The sequence below is a fragment of the Bremia lactucae genome, linkage group LG1 (assembly GCF_004359215.1).
Source record: "Bremia lactucae strain SF5 linkage group LG1, whole genome shotgun sequence".
Taxonomy (NCBI): Eukaryota; Oomycota; class Peronosporomycetes; order Peronosporales; family Peronosporaceae; genus Bremia; species Bremia lactucae.
Window position 1 is genome coordinate 10,014,018 of NC_090610.1, and position 6,000 is coordinate 10,020,017.

Sequence of the window (6,000 nt, forward strand, 5' to 3'; positions counted from 1 at the left end):
GCACATCGATCTCCGACTGCAAATATAACCTCCTCTTTCTGTGCCAATCGTTTTCCTCAAGGGCATGCGACCTGAAGGTGACCCGTTTGACCACAGCGGTAGCAATATGCACGCCCCTGGTGATCAGTCTTTTCCGTACAGATATCTGCTGATTCAACAGCGTTTACCACGTCCCGACCGATTTTATGTGCGCGGCTCAATTTTGCGGAGTTTGCCGTCGATGCGAAACAGCTTCATACGTTTATATTTCTCTAAAAATAACCTAGAAGGTGCTTTTTGTTTACCCTCGAAGAATTAATTGCTGAAAGCAAAGTAGAACTTGTGCTGGGGGCGGCAGTAAAGGCGGCAGTTACGGCTTTGCAAAATAAGTTTGGGCGAAAGTCGACAACTGCGCCACAGGACACTGAACTGGAGCGACGGCTTCGCTTCGGTATTACACAGACCAAGTACCTCGGTGAGGCAGACAACAAGTTTAACGAGTATTTGCAGCGTTGTTATCTAAGCTACACATCATACGACGTCATGGCTTCATATGTGACGGCCGTCCAGAGCTCTGGTTTCGGCAAGAGTCGGTTGCTATATGAATTGGCACAGAAAGCACTTGGCGGTTCGGAGGGGTCCGTCATAAATTTAAAAAGAAAAGTTGTATACACGAGCACAAGTCGGCTGGTTTCCCGATGGCAACAATCAAACTTGCGGATTGTGCGAATTGGCACAATTCTTTCGCTTGACGCCGACATTCCGATCTATGGAAGTCTGGGTAACATCATCCTACGCACAGATGGGTCCGCATAATGCGTGATTTTATCCAAAACGCAATTGTCCGCACCTCCACACGCGTCGCTTACAGCTGTCAGGAACAACATATGTTCCGTCCAACTATGATGAGGCGTTTTACCCACTTCACGCTTTGAGCGGGTGTAATCTTGGTGGAATAAGTCTGAAGGAAACTTTTCATCGCATGCTCTAGGTTTGACTCTCTGGGCACCAAGATTTGACCTATCTAAGGGAGTATTCTTGTCCCGTACTCGCAAGGTGTTGTCCAAGAACATCAACGTTAACATGCTCGGGCCGCTCAAAACCACATGCGCGCTCAGAAAAACACACTTGACGAACAAATTCCTTGCCCCATTCTAAGAATACACCACCAACTCCATGAAATAATTCTTATCCATCGAAAGGTTGCAATGCCAACTTTCGTTGTCTTCCATCCGGCACCCCTTCAAGTTGACGACGAGAGTGCTCAATAATAGGGTGTGGTATACCCCTTCCTGGGTTAAACCACCGTTCGCGTCCTGTCCATACATGTCTTGCCCAGGAGCCTGTCTCATGTCACAATTGACATTTTACACGAGCAGACCTAAGCTCTGCACCTTCTGCATGAGACGTTCGCCGGACACTATAGTTAGTATTGGTGAGATATTTGACGAACTTTTGGGAGAAGGGTACGCTCTTATGCCTGGAGATTCATACCTGCTCTGACTCCCAAAATCGATCCAAAAACACTTGACTCCGCGGAGTGTTTCGGTGTCGTCCCGCTTATCCGGGTTATGATAGATTCATCCTTCTCATCCGTTCAGACAAGTTTCCGAGCATAGGCAGTACCTGGCACCTCCAACTTTTCTTCAATTTGATGTTTGACGTCCCTTTTATGACCGTCGCACACATCAGTAGATGCAACTGCTTGGTTGCACCACCTTCGCGATTCTTTAAGCTCATAACCTGTAAGGAAGTAAGCAATGTGCTTCCGCAGAAGTAGGTAGAAGTAAATGTGAGATGTATTCATAGTTAGCTTTAATCTGCTAAGACTTACTAACATGCATGCATCAGAGAGCACCTTCTGTTCTTGTCATCCTTATACCTACCTACCCATCTTATCGCTCTTCCTTGAATAACAGCCCTTTCTTATCGTATTTTTTGTAACTTGGCAATCAAGTCCGGGCATCTTGGCCTCTTTCCACCTGGCAGAAACAGTGCATTCTAACATTCCTCCTCGCACTTACCTTACACGGCCTTCAAGCTGAACATTCGCTAAGTTCGACAATCCTTGGTGAAGGGAGGGCCTTGGTTAGCAAATATGCAATCATCTCGCCAGAGTTTACAAAACGAAAACACGGCAATAATTGGATCTGTGGTCGATTAAGTTCATCATACAACGATTACCAAGGCGATCGCGAGGGGGGGGATTGGACCTTCGTGGTCAGTAGAAATTACTCCACTGATGACATCAATTGGCGATTTTTTTCCGGATGTCCTTACGTGATTGCACATTTTTTATTGCTTACTCTTAGCGCATGCCAGACAAATTTCTCGCTTCGTGTCCATGAGTTTTATTCCAGAGACAGGTCTCGGCTATTTTGACAATTGTGTCGTAATATAAATGACCTAGACGGCGATGAAATCATTAGACTGTCACTCTGAATATCCAAATCGGATTCATGTTCCTTTTTGTCAGCACAGAGGAACTCCTCCTGTACAGCAAACCAAAATGCGCCTCCCTCCAGGATATTCAAGTACGCAACCTTTCTGTTCAAGCTTACTTCAGGAANAAGACTTACTAACATGCATGCATCAGAGAGCACCTCCTGTTCTTGTCATCCTATATTCTTCTCATCTTATCGCTCTTTCTTGAATTACTGCCCTTTCTTATCGTATTTTTTATAACTCGGCAATCAAGTCCGGGCGCTCTTGGTCTATTTCCTTCTAGCAAAAACAGTTCGTGCAAGCACACTAACTAGCCACCGAACGCCAATCTTTTTTCTCGAGGGCATGCGACCTGAAGGTGACCCGTTTGACCACAGCGGTAGCAATATGTATGCCCCTGGTGATCAGTCTTATCCTTAAAGATATTTGCTGATTCAACAGCGTTTACCACGTCCCGACCGATTTTATGTGCGCGGCTCAATTTTGCGGAGTTTGCCGTCGATGCGAAACAGCTTCATTTGTTTAGATTTCTCTAAAAATAACCTAGAAGGTGCTGTTTGTATACCCTCGAAGAATTAATTGTTGAAAGCAAAGTAGAACTTGTGTTGGAGGCGGCAGTAAAGGCGGTAATTACGGCTTTGCATAATAAGTTTGGGCGAAAGTCGACAACTGCGCCACAGGACACTGAACTGGAGCGACGGCTTCGCTTCGGTATTACACAGACCAAGTACCTCGGTGAGGCAGACAACAAGTTTAACGAGTATTTGCAGCGTTGTTATCTAAGCTACACATCATACGACGTCATGGCTTCATATGTGACGGCCGTCCAGAGCTCTGGTTTCGGCAAGAGTCGGTTGCTATATTAATTGGCACAGAAAGCACTTGGCGGTTCGGAGGGGTCCGTCATAAATTTAAAAAGAAAAGTTGTATACACGAGCACAAGTCGGCTGGTTTCCCGATGGCAACAATCAAACTTGCGGATTGTGCGAATTGGCACAATTCTTTCGCTTGACGCCGACATTCCGATCTATGGAAGTCTGGGTAACATCATCCTACGCACAGATGGGTCCGCATAATGCGTGATTTTATCCAAAACGCAATTGTCCGCACCTCCACACGCGTCGCTTACAGCTGTCAGGAACAACATATGTTCCGTCCAACTATGATGAGGCGTTTTACCCACTTCACGCTTTGAGCGGGTGTAATCTTGGTGGAATAAGTCTGAAGGAAACTTTTCATCGCATGCTCTAGGTTTGACTCTCTGGGCACCAAGATTTGACCTATCTAAGGGAGTATTCTTGTCCCGTACTCGCAAGGTGTTGTCCAAGAACATCAACGTTAACATGCTCGGGCCGCTCAAAACCACATGCGCGCTCAGAAAAACACACTTGACGAACAAATTCCTTGCCCCATTCTAAGAATACACCACCAACTCCATAAAATAATTCTTATCCATCAAAAGGTTGCAATGCCAACTTTCGTTGTCTTCCATCCGACACCCCTTCAAGTTGACGACGAGAGTGCTCAATAACAGGGTGTGGTATACCCCTTCCTGGGTTAAACCACCGTTCGCGTCCTGTCCATACATGTCTTGCCCAGGAGCCTGTCTCATGTCACAATTGACATTTTACACGAGCAGACCTAAGCTCTGCACCTTCTGCATGAGACGTTCGCCGGACACTATAGTTAGTATTGGTGAGATATTTGACGAACTTTTGGGAGAAGGGTACGCTCTTATGCCTGGAGATTCATACCTGCTCTGACTCCCAAAATCGATCCAAAAACACTTGACTCCGCGGAGTGTTTCGGTGTCGTCCCGCTTATCCGGGTTATGATAGATTCATCCTTCTCATCCGTTCAGACAAGTTTCCGAGCATAGGCAGTACCTGGCACCTCCAACTTTTCTTCAATTTGATGTTTGACGTCCCTTTTATGACCGTCGCACACATCAGTAGATGCAACTGCTTGGTTGCACCACCTTCGCGATTCTTTAAGCTCATAACCTGTAAGGAAGTAAGCAATGTGCTTCCGCAGAAGTAGGTAGAAGTAAATGTGAGATGTATTCATAGTTAGCTTTAATCTGCTAAGACTTACTAACATGCATGCATCAGAGAGCACCTTCTGTTCTTGTCATCCTTATACCTACCTACCCATCTTATCGCTCTTCCTTGAATAACAGCCCTTTCTTATCGTATTTTTTGTAACTTGGCAATCAAGTCCGGGCATCTTGGCCTCTTTCCACCTGGCAGAAACAGTGCATTCTAACATTCCTCCTCGCACTTACCTTACACGGCCTTCAAGCTGAACATTCGCTAAGTTCGACAATCCTTGGTGAAGGGAGGGCCTTGGTTAGCAAATATGCAATCATCTCGCCAGAGTTTACAAAACGAAAACACGGCAATAATTGGATCTGTGGTCGATTAAGTTCATCATACAACGATTACCAAGGCGATCGCGAGGGGGGGGATTGGACCTTCGTGGTCAGTAGAAATTACTCCACTGATGACATCAATTGGCGATTTTTTTCCGGATGTCCTTACGTGATTGCACATTTTTTATTGCTTACTCTTAGCGCATGCCAGACAAATTTCTCGCTTCGTGTCCATGAGTTTTATTCCAGAGACAGGTCTCGGCTATTTTGACAATTGTGTCGTAATATAAATGACCTAGACGGCGATGAAATCATTAGACTGTCACTCTGAATATCCAAATCGGATTCATGTTCCTTTTTGTCAGCACAGAGGAACTCCTCCTGTACAGCAAACCAAAATGCGCCTCCCTCCAGGATATTCAAGTACGCAACCTTTCTGTTCAAGCTTACTTCAGGAATTTATATTTCAATCAAGGTTTGCCGCGTAATAAACATCGAGAAGTCGAACTGTTTTCTGTACACCCAGAACCTTGACCTTTATCCCCGCGCTGCGTTTTTTGTAATTCGTAGTGATTCACCATCTGATTCCGCATTCAGACATTCACCGAAATACCTAACGGGGTCTTGCAACAAACTTAAGTCGTTTACGATATGGTGGCTTGAACTACCTTTTAAGAATTTATTCATTCTAGGTGGTTGCACATCGATATCCGACTGCAAAGATAATCTCCTCTTTCTGTGCCAATCTTTTTCCTCGAGGGCATCCGACCTGAAGGTGACCCGTTTGACCACAGCGGTAGCAATATGTATGCCCCTGGTGATCAGTCTTATCCGTAAAGATATCTGCTGATTCAACAGCGTTTACCACGTCCCGACCGATTTTATGTGCGCGGCTCAATTTTGCGGAGTTTGCCGTCGATGCGAAATAGCTTCATACGTTTAGATTTCTCCAAAAATAACCTAGAAGGTGCTGTTTGTATACCCTCGAGGAATTAATTGCTGAAAGCAAAGTAGAACTTGTGCTGGAGGCGGCAGTAAAGGCGGTAATTACGGCTTTGCAAAATAAGTTTGGGCGAAAGTCGACAACTGCGCCACAGGACGCTGAACTTGAGCGACGGCTTCGCTTCGGTATTACACAGACCAAGTACCTCGGTGAGGCAGACAACAAGTTTAACGAGTATTTGCAGCGTTGTTATCTAAGCTAC